This window comes from Dipodomys merriami, unplaced genomic scaffold, assembly GCF_024711535.1.
Source record: "Dipodomys merriami isolate MVZ:Mamm:240054 unplaced genomic scaffold, mDipMer1.0.p SCAF_390, whole genome shotgun sequence".
Classification (NCBI taxonomy): Eukaryota; Metazoa; Chordata; class Mammalia; order Rodentia; family Heteromyidae; genus Dipodomys; species Dipodomys merriami.
Window position 1 is genome coordinate 981,010 of NW_027205493.1, and position 16,123 is coordinate 997,132.

Consider the following 16,123-nt stretch of genomic DNA (forward strand, 5'->3'; position numbering starts at 1 on the left):
ATTTCCAAACATGAGTGGGCGACATCTTGCATTTGGTGTAGTCATTCTCTTTATTTTGTGTCTTAGTCATTGATGTATTGTGTATTTTCTTTTTTTTGGGGGGTGGGTCCGGTCGTGGGTCCTGAACTCTGGGCCTGGATGCTGTCCCTCAGCTCTTCAGCTCAAGGCTAGTGCCCTACCATTTGAGCCACAGTGTCCACTTCCGGCTTTTTTCTTTTTGCTTATGTGGTACTGAGGAATCAATCCCAGGGCCTTGAGCATGCAAGGCAAATGCTCTACCACTGAGCCACCTTCCCAGCCCTTGTGTATTTTCTTGAGTATAGGTTGACAGATATAACTGTGGTGAACTGGATTACAACCTATTCCCATGAATATAGAGTTGCCTATACCTTCTCTATCCTAGCTGAGACCCAGAATTTGCACAGCACATGAAAACGGGTGCAATGACTGGCTTCTCACATCAGGGTGAATTTTGCTCAGTGCTGGGATTCGAACTCGAGGCCTAGGCAGCCCAACTGCCCATTGGGTCCACATGATCACACCAGACTGTGAGCCAGTAAGGAGCTGGGCTGTTCCCAGGAACTGAGATTGAGCCCCAGGGAGGCCAAAATAGTCCTCAATGCATCATTGAAACATGGTATGTATATTCACATCCGTGTGTGGACTGCATCGTATATTAAGTGTAGTTATTGTCTTTATTTTGTATGCTATTCATTTCTTGAGTATATGACAGGTACAACTTGGCTGACATGTATAACAAGTTATTCCCATGACCACAGGGTGGCCCATGCATTCTCCATCCTAGCTGAAGCCCAGGAGTTGCACAGGAAAGGAAAACAGGGAAACGATTTGCTTCTGACATCAAGATGAATCTTTTGGCAGGGCTGGGATCTGAACTCGTGGCCTAGCAGGCCTAATTGGTGAATGGGTCCACAAGAGCACACCAGCCTATGAGCCATGCAGAAGCTAGGCATTCCAAGTACAAAGAAATAATCTTATAAATATGTTAGAAAGAATTGCAAGCAAGAAAAAAAAACATTTCAATAATTATCCTTGGGTTCATTTCACCTATTATATTGATCTGGTTTAATCAATTCTCTGCTTTCACAACCAGATTATTTGAGGAATACATAAAATAATTGCACTGAGAAGTGATTTAGAGAATTAATTCATATTGTTTATTTTTAATTTTTTGAGGTATGTACTTGGATTCAAATTCAGAGCCTTGCATTTGCCAGGCAGGCATCTGACCACTTGAACCATGTCACATACAGCAATTTTTGCTTTGTTGGTGTTTGAGATAGAATCTTGTATTTGTTTATTCCTAGTCTACCTGGATAGTGTACTTCCTAGTTTTATGTTCAACATAGGTAGGATGACAGCCACATATTGGTACACCCAGCTTTTATTGATTGAGCTGGAGGTCTCTTGTATGTTTTCCAGCTTGACCATGAACTGCAACTATTGACATTTCCATTTTCAGAGTAGTTGGGATTATAGGTATAAAACACCTCATTTGACTTATGTTTACGAAAATTCTGAAAGTATGAGAAAATCCTCTAGAGTTACCAACCATATCCAGATTCTAGGTGATACACTAATGATTATTCTGTCAAAAACTTTTTGACATTATTCTGACAAAGGTTTTTATTTTTTATTTTTTTTGCAAAATGCCGTACAGAGGGGTTACATGGGTAAGGTAATGAGTACATTTCTTATCAAGCATTTTTGCCTCCTCCTGATTCCACTTCTTATCCCTTCCGATCTCCCCTCTCCAACCCCCCAACACTCCGCCCCTGGCAAAAGTTGTAAAGTTCGTTATTGGACATAATAACTTGTATAGCTCATTGTTGCACTGGGTACAACGTATCCCAATTTAAAGGTTGGTTTTTGCCCATTCCCTCCACAAATTATACCAATATCAAATAAAATGGAAGCAGTGGTTATAACATGGGGGAGGGACATACAAAACAACAAAGAAATAATCTTATAAATATGACAGAAACAATTGCAAGAAAGAAAAAAAACATTTCAATACTTATCTTGGGGTTCATTTCACCTAACATTAGCTTATCTTACCTTTTCTGCTTGTCTCAAAAACATACTAGTTATTGCAAATAAGGGAAACCATGGGACCAATATTTTTGTGCCTGGCTTACTTCACTTAATTTTTTCCAAGTATTTCCATTTCCTAACAAATGAGACAATATCACCCTTTCTGATATAGGCATAGAATTGCATTGTGTATATCTACCACATTTTCTAGATCCATTCATCTAATGAGGGGCATCTGGGTTGGTTCCATATCTTATCTATGGTAAATAATGTTGCAATAAACATAGTTGTGCTGTCAACTTTAGTATGGTCTTGTTTGTGATCATTTGGCTAAATGCCCAAAAGTGGGATTGCTGGGAAATAGGGAGCTCTATGTGGAGTCTTTTGAGGAACCTCCATACTACTTTCCAAAGTGGTTGAACAAGTTTACACTCCCATGAACAATGCAGGAAGATTCCCTTCTTTCCCCAACTCGTCCAGTATCAGTTGTTATTAGAGTTCTTTATTATAGCTGTTCTAACTGGGCTGAGGTGGTATCTCAATGTTGGGTTGATTTGCATTTCTTTAAAGCTAGAGAGGTTGAGAATTTCTTCATATGTCTATCGGCAAGCCTTCTTTCCTCTTCAGAAAAGTTTCCCTTTAAGTCTTTAGCCCACTTATTCATTGGGCAGTTGTTTCTCTGAGGATTTGTTGTTGGGGGATTTAATTTTTTGAGTTCCAGTTATATTTTAGATATGAGACCCTTGCCCGTTGTATGGCTAGTGAAGATCATCTCCCGATCCGTGGACTTTCTATCGATCATGGTAGCTATGTTCTTTGCCTTGCAGAAGCTCTGCAATTTCATGCAATCCCATTTGTCCAAATTTTCTTTGATTTGTTGTATTTCTGGGTCTCTATTAAGAAAATTTTGGCCTGTGCCAAGGAGACCTAGTGTTTCTCCTATTGCATCCTGTAATGTTTTCAGAGTGTCTGCTTTGACTCCGAGGTCTTTGATCCATTTGGAGTAGATTCTTGTGCAGGGTGATATATAAGAATCTAGGTTTAGTTTTCTACCAAGTGATTAACCAATTTTGTCAGCACCATTTACTAAAGAGTCTATCTTTCTTCCATTCTAATTATTTAGCTTCCTTATCGAAAATTAGATGGCTATATATCTGTAGGTTCAATTCTATTCCATTCGTCCTGAGGTCTGTTCTTGTGCCATTACCAAGTTGTTTTGATTACTATAGTGTTGTAGTAGAGTTTGAAATTTGGTATTGATATTCCTACAGCACTTTTCCTTCTGTAAAGGATCTTTTATGCTATCCAGGGTCTTTTATTGTTCCATATGAATTTTTGGATTTTCTCTTCTATTCCTTGAAGAATCAATTTGGGATATTGATAGGTATTGCATTGAATTTGTAGATAGCCTTGAGAAGTACTGCCATTTCCATGATGTTGTTCCTTCCAATCCAGGAGCAGGGGAGTTTCTGCCACTTTCTGTGTTCTGTTTTGATTTCCTTTTTCAGATTTTTAAAGTTTTTATCATAGAGGTCCTTCAATTCTTTGGTTAAGTTAATTCCTAGGTATTTTATTTTTTGTGGAGCTATTATGAATGGAGTGGTTTTCCTGATTTCAGCCACACTTTTCTCATTCTTGGCATACAGAAAAGCCATTGATTTTTGAGGGTTAAATTTATACCCTGTTTCTTTGCCCAAGTTTTGAATAAGGTAGAATAATTTGGGAGTGGAGTCAGTGGGATTCTTTAAATACAAGACCATTCCATCTGCAAAAAGGGAGAGTTTTACATCATCTTTCCCTTTTTGGATCCATTTTATGTTTGCATCTTGTCTCTTTTTTGTATCTAGGCATTCTAATACTAGATTGAAGATGAGTGGTAAGAACAGACATCCTTGTCTCATTCCTGATTTAAGAGAAAATGGCTTTAGTTTTTCACCATTAAGTATAATGCTGGTTGTAGGTTTGTCATATACAGCCTTTATTGTATTGAGGAATGATCCCTGGATTCCTAGTTTTTCCAGAGTCTTCATTATCAATGGGTGTTGAATCTTGCCAAATGCCTTTTCTGCTTCTATTGAGATAACCATGTGTTTATTATCCTTGGTCTTGTTGATGTGATAAATTTTATTAATTGATTTGCGTATATTGAACCAGCTTTGCACCCCTGAAATCAATCCTGTTTGATCGTGGTGTTTGATTTTTTGCATGAATTGTTGAAGTCGATTGGCCAAAATTTTGTCAGAAATTTTGCATCAATGTTCATGAAAGAAATGGGTCAGCCGGGGGCTGGTGGCTCATGCCTGTAATCTTAGCTAATCAGGAGGCTGAGATCTGAGGATCACGGTACAAAGCCAGCCCGGGCAGGAAAGACTGTGAGACTCCTATCTCCAATAAACCACAGGAAAAACGGAAGTGACGCTGTAGCTCAAGTGGTAGAGCCCTCGCATTGAGTTGAAGAACTGAAGGACAGTGCCCAGGCCCAGTGTTCAAGCCCCACGACTGACAAAAAAAAAATGGGTCTACAGTTCTCTTTTTTGAAGAGTCCCTGACTGGTTTTGGGATAAGGGTTATGATGTCTTCATAGAATGAGTTCTATGTAGTAGTGCACTTTCTCTTTCAATTTCATTGAAGGGCTATTGGTGTCAGCTCTGCTTTAAAGGCCTTGTAGAATTCTGCTGCAAATCTTTCTGGTCCTGGGCTTTTCTTAGATGGGACTTCTCTTATTGTTGTTTCTATCTCAATGTTTTATATGGGCCTGTTAAAATATTTTAACTCATCTTGGTTTAGTTTCAGCATGTCAATATTTGCTCGGAAAAGGTCCATTTCTTTCAAGTTCTCAATCTTATTAGCATAGTTTTGATAAGTATTCCCTTTTAATGTTCGGAATCTTGGTTGTTTCTCTGGTGATGTTTCCATTCTCATCTCTGAGTTTATTTCTTTGGGTGAGTCTGCTTCTTTTCCTGATAAGATTTGCTAAGGGTCTGTCAATTTTGTTAATTTTGTTGAAGAACCAACTCTTTGTTTTGTTGATTCTTTCTCTGGTTTTCTTGGATCCTAATTAGTTTAATTCTGATTTAATTTTAATTATTTCTTTCCATCTCCTGGATTAGGGTTTATCTTGCTGCTCTTTTTCAAGGAGGTTCAGATGACTCATTAAATTGTTGGTTTTAGATCTCTCCAATTAGTTGATGTAGGATCTCAAAGCTATAAACTCGCCTCTGAGTACTGTCTTTGCTCTGTCCCAGAAGAGTTGGTAATTTGTGTGCTCATTTTTGTTGAATATCATGAACATTTGAATTTCCTTTCTAATCTCTTCCCTGACCCACTGATGATTCAACAGTGTCTTGTTTAGCCTCCATGTGTTACAGGACTTTCTTTGGTGGTTTTTGGTGTTGAGTTCTAATTTTATTCCCTTGTGGTGTGAGCGAATGCAAGGTATAATTTAAATGTTTCTGAATTTGGACAAGATTGCTTTGTGGTCTATTTTGGAAAATGTTCTATTGCTGCAGAGAAAAACGTGTATTCTGATGCTGCTGGGTGAAATATTCAATAGATGTCTGTTAAATCTAGTTGATATATGCAGCTGTTTAGATTAGAAGTTTCAGACTTGAGCTGAAGAGGTGAGGGACAATGCCCAGTCCCAGAATTCAGGCCCCGCAACCGACCAAGAAAAATGCCTCTGCCACATCTGCCTTGCTTGTTTTGGCTCCCCTCATGTTGGCATACTAGGAGGCAGCATAAGATGAAGCTCCAGAAACCTTTTTGGATAGAAAAAGAAACCCCTGCATGGGAAGTGAGGGGTGTTTTAGAAGAGATTTGGAACTGAACACAAGCAGGAGGGCTGATGGCTTCAGCCTCAGCTGTCTTCTGAATTATTGCTCAGTTATCAGCTGTAATTTTTTGCTCCAAAATCAATGTGGCAAAGTCTACAACTCTTATTGATTCGTTCATATACACTGATCTAGTTAGGCGTCCAGAATGACTTAAAATGCAGATTTCCTAATCAGAGAAATCTGTACCAGAGTAAATGGGCAGAAAGAACTTCATTTAATCAGGTTCAATTCATTTTTACTTGCTTATAATTTAAATGAGAGAACAATATCAAACTAACCAAGCTTTCACAAAATCAAAATATCCAAGCAACTACATTTTACAGGAAGTAAATATTGACAGCACAAATCAGAATTTCTGAATAGGTGGTGCTTTCAGAAAATAAGGAATTAGGGGTCAGGACACATGTCAGATACATTTCAAAACAGCATCAAAATGAAATTTACAGCTTGGGGTGGGGTAGAAGTTGGGAAAGTGCGAAGAGAAGAGATGGTAGGGGAAAACAAAGGAGGGGGTAACAATACTCGACAGGAAATGGACTCATTACCTTACTCATATAACTCTAACCCCTCTGTACAGTATATATACAATAAAAATAAATATTAAAACATAAAAAAAATTAAATTCATTACCACAGGTGGCAAAAGTTACTTACTCTCAGCATGTAAGCACATTATCATTGTTTTCTGGTCCTTAGTAAAACAGAAGGAAGAGTTTGATTTCCCTTCTCAATTTCAATCTTCAAATTTACATTTTTTTCTAAGGAAGTCATTTATCTCACACACCTGACAATACAGAATATGTCTTCAAACCAGGGCCTCCTGGGCATCTGGGAGCAAAATAGGAAGAGCGAAACAGGCTACAGGAAGCTTGATTGTTCAGGAATAAATCATGTTTGTACTTCTGCTTTTTCTTTTTAATTGTGAAAATACCGTACAGAGAGGTTACAATTACCTGAGCAAGGTAATGAGTACATTTCTTATCAAGAATTGTTGCCATGGAAAGACTTGATGGCACAGCTAAGCTAGTTTGGGAGTGCTTGTCCTTTCCAGCACCCAGGTGGGAAGATGGTTAGTTGGGAGGGGAGAAATGTCTTAGAGTTTCAGAAAAAGGCAAAAGAATTGTGCATGGTTGTTCTTCTCAGAAAATAACCTTTAAATAAGATACGTTTTTCTCTTCACAAAACAATTATACAATAGTCCCCTCCACTATAATTTCCCCTTCTGTAGTTAGTTACTGAAGAGCACATAGTCAGCAAAGATGGCGCTGAGAGGAGTTGAGTGGGCAGAGCCGAATTTACCTTATGTTCAGTGCTTAACCAGCCTGTGAAAGCTTAGGTGTATGATAGGGTGTGACCTTGACAGTGATTGATTCATCTTCCTCCCCTGCCATGCCACCTGCTTTTCTTGGCTTTAAAAAGGGCTGCACTCTGTTAATAAATGAGTTTTCTTCCTGCTTGACTTGGCTCCCCGCTGTGTCTGATTGTCTCCCGGTTTGAGGGAGCCTGGAGAATGGGCAAGCACCACACTTACCTTTCCTCAGACCCCTCTGTCTTTCTTGTTTCCTGGGACAGACAAAGACCCAACAAGTTACCTGTGCTCCACTGTTCTGAAAAGATTAATGGAAAAACATCTCATAATTTGAAAGAGACCACATTCACATAATACCTTTATTTTATTTTTTTTGGGTTCTTTTGGAGCTAAAATTTCACTGTATATATCTTTGATTATTTTCCTGCCTAGGCTTCTGTTTCCTGGAATTTCAGGTATGCACTTCCACATCCATTTCACATTATTTTTTTTTATATTATATGGTTACAATTTTTCTATTTTTATTAGGTACTGTTATAATTGTCTTACTGTACCTAATTTATATCTGAAGTTTATTGTAACTATATTTGTTTAGGTAAAATCCTAAAATAGTCATCTCGGTATTTACAGTGTTGCTTCCAGAATTGTTTGAGTATACTAAAATCAGCATAAGCTCCAGTCCCATATAGAAAATAGCATACAAAGTAAGTTACACTTTAAATCACATCAAGGTTATATCTATTACCAACATACATGTAACAGTATGTAAATAGTTGATATATTGAATGTTTGGGGAAAAATTTTTTACTGAATATTTTAAATTTCTGGTTGACTGAACACCTAGATGTGGAAATTCTGGATACTGAGGGATAACTCTATAAAGTACTTCATGGATTTCAGGTATCCACTTGAAATATATATCCAGAGGCTAAGCAGGAACTACTGTAAAGATCAAAATGAAACTTGAACCTCTTATTTAGCCATAATTATTCATTAAATAAAATGTGGATAAATTTGATTCGGTACCTCTTCCTCCTCCTCCTCCTCCTCCTGTTCCTCCTCCTCCTCCTCCTCCTCCTCCTCCTCCTCCTCCTCCTCCTCCTCCTCCTCCTCCTCCTCCTCCTCCTCCTCCTCCTCCTCCTCCTCCTCCTCCTCCTCCTCCTCCTCCTCCTCCTCTTCTTCTTCTTCTTCTTCTTCTTCTTCTTCTTCTTCTTCTTCTTCTTCTTCTTCTTCTTCTCCTCCTCCTCCTCCTCCTCCACCTCCTCTTCTTCCTCTTCCTCCTCCTCTTCCTCCTCTTCCCCCTCTTCCTCCTCTTCCCCCTCTTCCTCCTCCTCCTCCTTCTTCTTCTTTGTCTTCTTCTTCTCCTTCTCCTTCTCCTTCTCCTTCTCCTTCTCCTTCTCCTTCTCCTTCTCCTTCTTCTTCTTCTTCTTTTTCTTCTTCTTCTTCTTCTTCTTCTTCTTCTTCTTCTTCTTCTTCTTCTTCTTCTTCTTCTTCTTCTTCTTCTTCTTCTTCTTCTTCTTCTTCTTCTTCCTCTTCTTCTTCCTCTTCTTCTTCCTCTTCCTCCTCCTCCTCCTCCTCCTCCTCCTCCTCCTCCTCCTCCTCCTCCTCCTCCTCCTCCTCCTCCTCCTCCTCCTCCTCCTCCTCCTCCTCCTCCTCCTCCTCCTCCTCCTCCTCTTTTCTCAGTGCTGAAGATCAAGAGCAGAGCTTTGCATATAAAAGGCTTGGTCTCTAACACAGTTCTACATCCCAACCCTCTACAGCTAAAAATCTAGTTTGAGAATTTCACAATGTTTAATGTTCAACACCAATTTTCCTTTTCCTTTCTAAGCTCCAGAACAGGGAAAAGTGAGGTGGGGGAATAAATGGGACAGTCACCTAGGGAAAATTTTGCTGATTATCATATTTTTCATTCCTATGGCATTTAAAAATATATTCCCATATAATTTAAATCCTATTTTTAATATTTCTTCATAGGACCAAAGACCAACTAAAAGTTTTTTTTTTGTTTTTATGTATAAAGTTCACAATGCTGTCTCTATAAGAATCTTTTTAAACATTCTTGTGACAATCTCCATAGAGGCAAAACCGAAGTCTATATATTAAATATTCTAATCATCATATGAAATAACTAGGAAGGGCAAATCAGTAGAAACAATGAAAACTATGTCAAACACAATGAACAGGACAATTACCCATCAAACAGATGCTTGTCATCTTTGAGAACAGCAATCTGAAAATTTGCAGAATTACTGACAGGACAATGTTTGAATTCAAAGGAAAGAGGAAAACCCTTAAAATATTGAAAGACAAACATGCACCAATATGTCTTGCCTGTAATCATACCTGCTCAGGAAGCACATTAGTGGATAAAGAAAAGCAAGAATGAACCGGATAACATCAAATGATAACCTTTCATAATTCAAAGGACACTATAACAGAAGTGAAAATATATCCAACAGATACAGGGCGGGCACTTATTTGTTAATCCTACAATGTTAATGCTACAATGATCCTGAGTCTTAAGTATTTTTATATCTTATAATTCTCTCTATATATATGATTCATGGGTCCGGTCATGGGGCTTGAACTCTGGGCCTGGGCGCTGTCCCTCATCTCTTCAACTCAAGGCTAGTGCTCTACCATTTGAGCCACAGTGCCACTTGCTGATTTTTTTCTTTTTGCTTATGTGGTGCCGAGGAATTGAACCCAGGGCCTAAAGCATTCAAGGCTAGTGCTCTACAAATTAGCCACCTTCCCAGCCCCTAATTCTATATATTTTTTCCTGAATACTATATTTCTTTTTTTTTAATTGTGAAAATACTATACAGAGGGCTTACAATTACATGAGCAAAGTAATAAGTACATTTCTTATCAAGCATTCTTGCCTCCTCCTCTGTTTCCCTTTCACATCCATTCTCATCCAACCATGTGTCCCCAACTTTCCCCCCAGGCCAAAGTTGTAAAGTTCATTTTTCAACAAAACGACTTGTATAGGTCATTGTTGCAATGGGTCCATCTTATCCCTATTTAAACTATTTGTTTTTTCCCTTCCCCTCCACAAATTATACCAACATCAAATATAGTGAAAACAGGGGTTATATTGTGGGGTAGGAACATACACAGCAACAAAGAAATCATCTTATAAATTTTAGAAACAATCACAAACCTAACATCAACTGATCTGACCGTTTCTGCTTGTCTCACAAATATACATTACTGCAAATAAGGGAAACCATGGGACCTATGTTTCATTGGGCCTGGCTTACTTCACTTAATTAAATTTTTTCCAAGTCCTTCTATTTCCTAGGAAATGGGGCAACGTCATTCTTTCTGATAGAGGCATAGAATTCCATTTTGTATATATACCACAGTTTCTTAATCCATTCATCTACTGAGGGGCATCTGAGTTGGTTCCATATCTTACCTATGGTAAATAATGCTGCAATAAACACAGTTGTGCTCGTAGCTTTAAAATAATCATGTTTGTATCATTTGGGTAAATGCTCAAAAGTGGGATTGCTGGGAAATAGGACAGCTCTATGTGGAGTCTTTTGAGGAATCTCCATATTACTTTCCAAAGTGGTTGAACAAGTTTAAACGCCCACCAACAATGAAGTAGGGTTCCCTTTTGTCCACATACCTTCCAGAATCTGTTGTTAGAGTTCTTGATATAGCCATACTAACAGGGGTGAGGTGGAATCTGAATGTTGTTTTGATTTGCATTTATTTTATAGCTAGTGAGGTTGAGCATTCCTTTATGTGTCTACTGGCCATCCTTCTTTCCTCTTCAGAGAAGTTTCTCTTTAAGATTTTAGCCCAATTATTTATTGAGCAGTTGTGTGTGTGAAGATTTGTTGTTAAGGGATTTAATTTTTTGATTTCTGGGAATATTTTAGATATGAGACCCTTGTCCGTTGTATGGCTAGTGAAGATCTTCTCCTAATCCTTGGGCATTCTATTGACCTTGCTATCTTCATCCTTTGCCATGCAGAAACTCTGCAATTTCATGCAATCCCATTTGTTCAACCTTTCTTTGATTTGTTGTGTTTCTGGGTCTCTTTTAAGAAAATTTCGGCCTGTGCCAAGGAGCCTTAGAGATTCTCCAATTCCATTCTGTAATGTTTTCAGAGTGTCTGCTTTGACTCCAGTTCTTTGATCCATTTGGAGTTGATTCTTTTGCAGGGTGATATATAAGGATGTAGCTTTTGTTTTCTACAAGTGATTAACCAATTTTGCCAGCACCATTTACTGAAGTGGCTGTCTTTCTTCCATTCTAATGTTCAGGTCCCTTATCGAATGTTAGATGGCTATAAGTCTGTAGGCTCATTTTTGGATTTTCAATTATATTCCATTGCTCCTGAAGTCTGTTCTTGTGTCAGTATCAAGCTGTTTTGATTACAGTGCTGTTGTAGTAGAGTTTGAAATTTGGTATGGATATTCCTCCAGCACTATTCTTTCTGTTTTTAATCATTTTTGTTATTCAGGGTCTTTTATTGTTCCATATGAATTTTTGGATTGCCTCTTCTACTTCCTTGAACAATGAGGTTGGAATATTGATAGGTATCACATTGAATTTGTAGATAGCCTTGGCAAGTATTGCCATTTTCACGATGTGGATACTTCCAATCCAGGAGCATGGGAGATTTTTCCACTTTCTAAGTACTGTTTTGATATTCTTTTTCAGGTTTTTAAAGTTTTCATTAGCTGGGCACTGGTGGCTCACGCCTGTAATTCTAGCTACTCAGGAGGCTGAGATCTGAGGATCATGGTTCAAAGCTAGCTATGGAAGTTAAGTCCGTGAGACTCTAATCTCCAACAAACCACTAGAAAACCAGAAGTGGTGCTGTGCCTCCAGTGATAGAGTGGTCTCCTTGAGCTGAAGACCTGTGGGACAGCACACAGGCCTAGAGATCAAGACCCATGACTGACCAAAAACAAAAAAGTTTCCATCATAAAGGTCCTTCATTTTTGGTTAATTCCTAGGTGTTTTATTTTGTTGGTGGGGACTATTATAGATGAAATTATTTTCCTGGTTTCAGCCACACTTTTCTCATTGTTGGATGAGAGAAAAGCCACTGTTTTTGAGGGTTAATTTTATAACCGGCATCTTTGCCAAAGTTTTGAATCACTATGAGTAATTTGGGAGTGGATTCCATGGGATTCTTTAAATACAAGATCATGTCATCTACAAAGAGGGAGATTTTTACTTAATCTTTCCCTATTTGGATCCATTTTATGTTTGCACCTTGTCTTATTGCTGTAACTTGGCATTCTAATACTAAATTGAAAAAACTGTACAGATTGGACATCCTTGTCCCCTTCTTTTTTTATTGTGAAAATACTTTACAGAGGGGTTACAATTACATGTGTAAGATAAGGAATACATTTCTTATCAAGCATCGTAATCTCCTCCTTTGTTTCCCCTTCCCATCCCTTCCCATCCTCCCCCACCTGAACCCAATACCCCCTCCCCCGCACCAAATTTGTAAAGTTCATTTTCTACATAAGGACTTGGATGTCTCATTGTTGCAATGGGTCGACCTATATCCCTATTTAAATGATTTTTTTCCCTTCCCCTCCACAATTATACCGACATCAAATACAGTGAAAGCAGGGGTTATACTGTGGGGGAGGGACACTCAAAGCAATAAAGAAATAATTTTACAAATGTGTTAGAAATAATCGCATTAAGGAAAAATTAACATTTGAATACATATGGTAGGGTTCATATCCCTAACAACAAATTATCTAACCTTTGTTTCTTCACTCAGACATATACTATATACTGCTATTAAGGGAAACCATGAGTCTTATGTTTCTTTGGGCCTGGCTTACTTCACTTAATATAATTTTTTCCAAGACTTTCCATTTCCTAACAAATGGGGCAAAGTCATTCTTTCTGATGGAGGCATAGAATTCCATTGTGTATATATACCACATTTTCTTGATCCATTCATCTACTGAGGACATCTGGTTTGGTTCCATATCTTAGCTATAGTAAATAATGCTGCAATAAACATAGTCGTGCTGGTAGCTCTAGTGTGGGCTTGTTTGTGAACATTTGGGTAAATGCCCCACAGACCGAAATTTTCGTAATAGAGACGCAGAAACACGACAAATCAAAAAGGTTGGACAAATGGGAATGCATGAAATTGCAGAGCTTCTGCGTGGCAAAGGTCATAGCAAGATCAATAGAAGGCCCACGGATTGGGAGAAGATCTTCACTAGCCATACAATGGACAAGGGTCTAATATCTAAAATATACCTGGAAATCAAAAAATTAAATCCCCACCAACAAATCCTCAAAGAAACAACTGCCCAATAAATAAGTGGGCTAAAGCCTTAAAGAGAAACTTCTCTGAAGAGGAAAGAAGGATGGCCAATAGATATATTAAGAAATGCTCAACCTCCCTAGTCATAAAAAAATGCAAATCAAAACAACATTGAGATTCCACCTCACTCCAGTTAGAATGGCTAAAATCAAGAATTGTAATAACAACAGCTGCTGGAAGGGATGTGGACAGAAGGGAACCTTACTTTTTGTTGGTGGGAGTGTAAATTTGTTCAACCACTTTGGAAAATAGTATGGAGGTTCCTAAAACGACTGCACATTGAGCTTCCCTATCACCCAGCAATCCGTTGTTCCCTTCTTGATTTAAGAGGAAATTGCTTCAGTTTTTCACCATTAAGTATAATGCTGGCTGTAGGTTTGTAATATACAACCATTATTCTATTGTGGAATGTTCCCTGGATTCCTAATTTTTCCAGAGCCTCCATCATAAAGGGATTGTTGGATATTGTCAAATGCTTTTTCTCAAACAATTAAGATAACCATGTGATTCTTGTCCTTGCTCTTGTTGTTGGGATGTATTATATTAATTGATTTGCATATATTGACCCAACTTTGCATCCCTAAAATAAATCTTGTTTGATCGTGGTGTATTATTTTTTGGATGAATTGTTGAAGTCAATTGACCAAAATTTTGTTGAGAAGTTTTGCATCAATGTTCATCAAAGAAATGTGTTTAAACTTCTCTTTTTTTGATGAGTCCCTGCCTGGTTTGGGGATGAGGGTTTTGATGTCCTCATTGAATAAGTTCTGTAGTGAACTTTCTTTTTCAATTTCATTGAATAGTTGGAGTAGTGTTGGTGTGAGCTTTGCGTTGAAGGCCTTGTAGAATTCTGATGTAAATCTGTCTGGTCTTGGGATTTTTTTATATAGGACTTCTCTTATTGCTGTTTCTATTTTAATGCTTGATATGGGCCTGTTAAAATACTTTAACTCATCTTTTTTTAGTTTCAGCAGCGTGTAGATATTTGCTATGTAAAGGTCCATTTTTGCTAAGTTCTCAAACCTATTAGCATAGTTTTGAGAAATATTCCCTTATAATGTTCTGAATCTTGGTTGTTTCTCTGGTGATGTTTCCATTCTCATCTCTGAGTTTATTTATTTGGGTGAGTTTTCTTCTTTTTCAAATAAGATTTGTTAAAGGTCTCTCAATTTTGTTAATGTTTTAGAAGAAACAACACTTTGTTTGTTGATTCTTTCTATGTTTTTTGGAATCTAATTCATTTAATTCTTATTTAATTTTAATTAGTTCTTTCCATCTACTGGGTTGGTGTTTATCTTGCTCCTTTTCAAGGAGGTTCAGATGTGTCATTAAATTGTTGGTTTCATATATCTCCAACTTGCCTCTGAGTACTGACTTTTCTGTGTCCGAGAGGAGCTGGTAATTTGTGTGTTCGTTTTTGTTGAATATCATGAGCACTTGAATTTCCTTTCTAATCTCTTACATCACTTACTCGTGACTCAACAGTGTGTTGTTCAGCATCCATGTGTTACAGGACTTTCTTTGGTGGCTTTTGGCGTTGAATTCTAATTTTATTTCCTGTGGTCTGAGAGAATGCAAAGTATAACTTCAATGTTTCTGAATTTGGACCTTTGCTTTGTGACCTAAAATGTGATCAATTTTTCAAAATGTTCTATATGCTGCTGAGACAAAGGTGTACTCTGATACTGCTCGGTGAAATATTCGTTAGATGTCTGTTAAATCTAGATGATCCTTGCAGTTTTTAGATCTGCAGTTTATTGAGTTTTTGCCGAGTTGATCTATCTAGTGGGGATAGTGGTGTGTTAAAGTACCTAACAATTAATGTCTTTGGATCTATGTGAGCTTTCAGGGAAAGTAGTGTTTCTTGGATAAATTTGCATCTCTGTTGTTTGACAAATAGATATTTAGAATTGTAATATTTTCCTGAAGGAGTGATCCCATAATTAGTATGTAGCGACCTTCTTTTTCTCTTCTCACTAATTTTAATTTGAAATCTATTTTATCTGATTAGGATTGCAACTCCCACTTGTTTTTGAGGGTCATTTACTTGGTAGATTTTGTTCCAGTCCTTCACTTTCAAAATGTGTTTGTTTCTATGGGCAAAGTGTGACTCCTGAAGGCAGCAGATAGAAGGATTTTGCTTTTTAATCCATCTAGATAGTCTATGTCTTGACTGCAAGAATAAAATTAGGGATTTACTGTCTCACCTGATTATGTGATTGTTATTTCTTGATATTGAAACTCTCTTCTTGTAATTCTTATTGTATGTAATCCAACACTGTTTATTATTATGTATTAAATATGGGAAATCTAACTTCAAAGATGTCTAAAAATTTTTTCCTTTTGAGTCATAACATTGCCATTATCAAGGACACTCTGGTCATCATCATCTTCAACATAATTATTATTAGCATCATCAGTGCTAATTATTGAAAATCTGGTATGTGTCTATGATTTTTTATTATTTGTATTTTGATTAATGATTTTAATATTACCACTGAGCATGCATCCATGTTAAATTTTTGAATAAATAAAGAAATAAAAAAACTAAACCATAACAGGTAGCTTGGCTATGTGATTACAACAAATTATTGA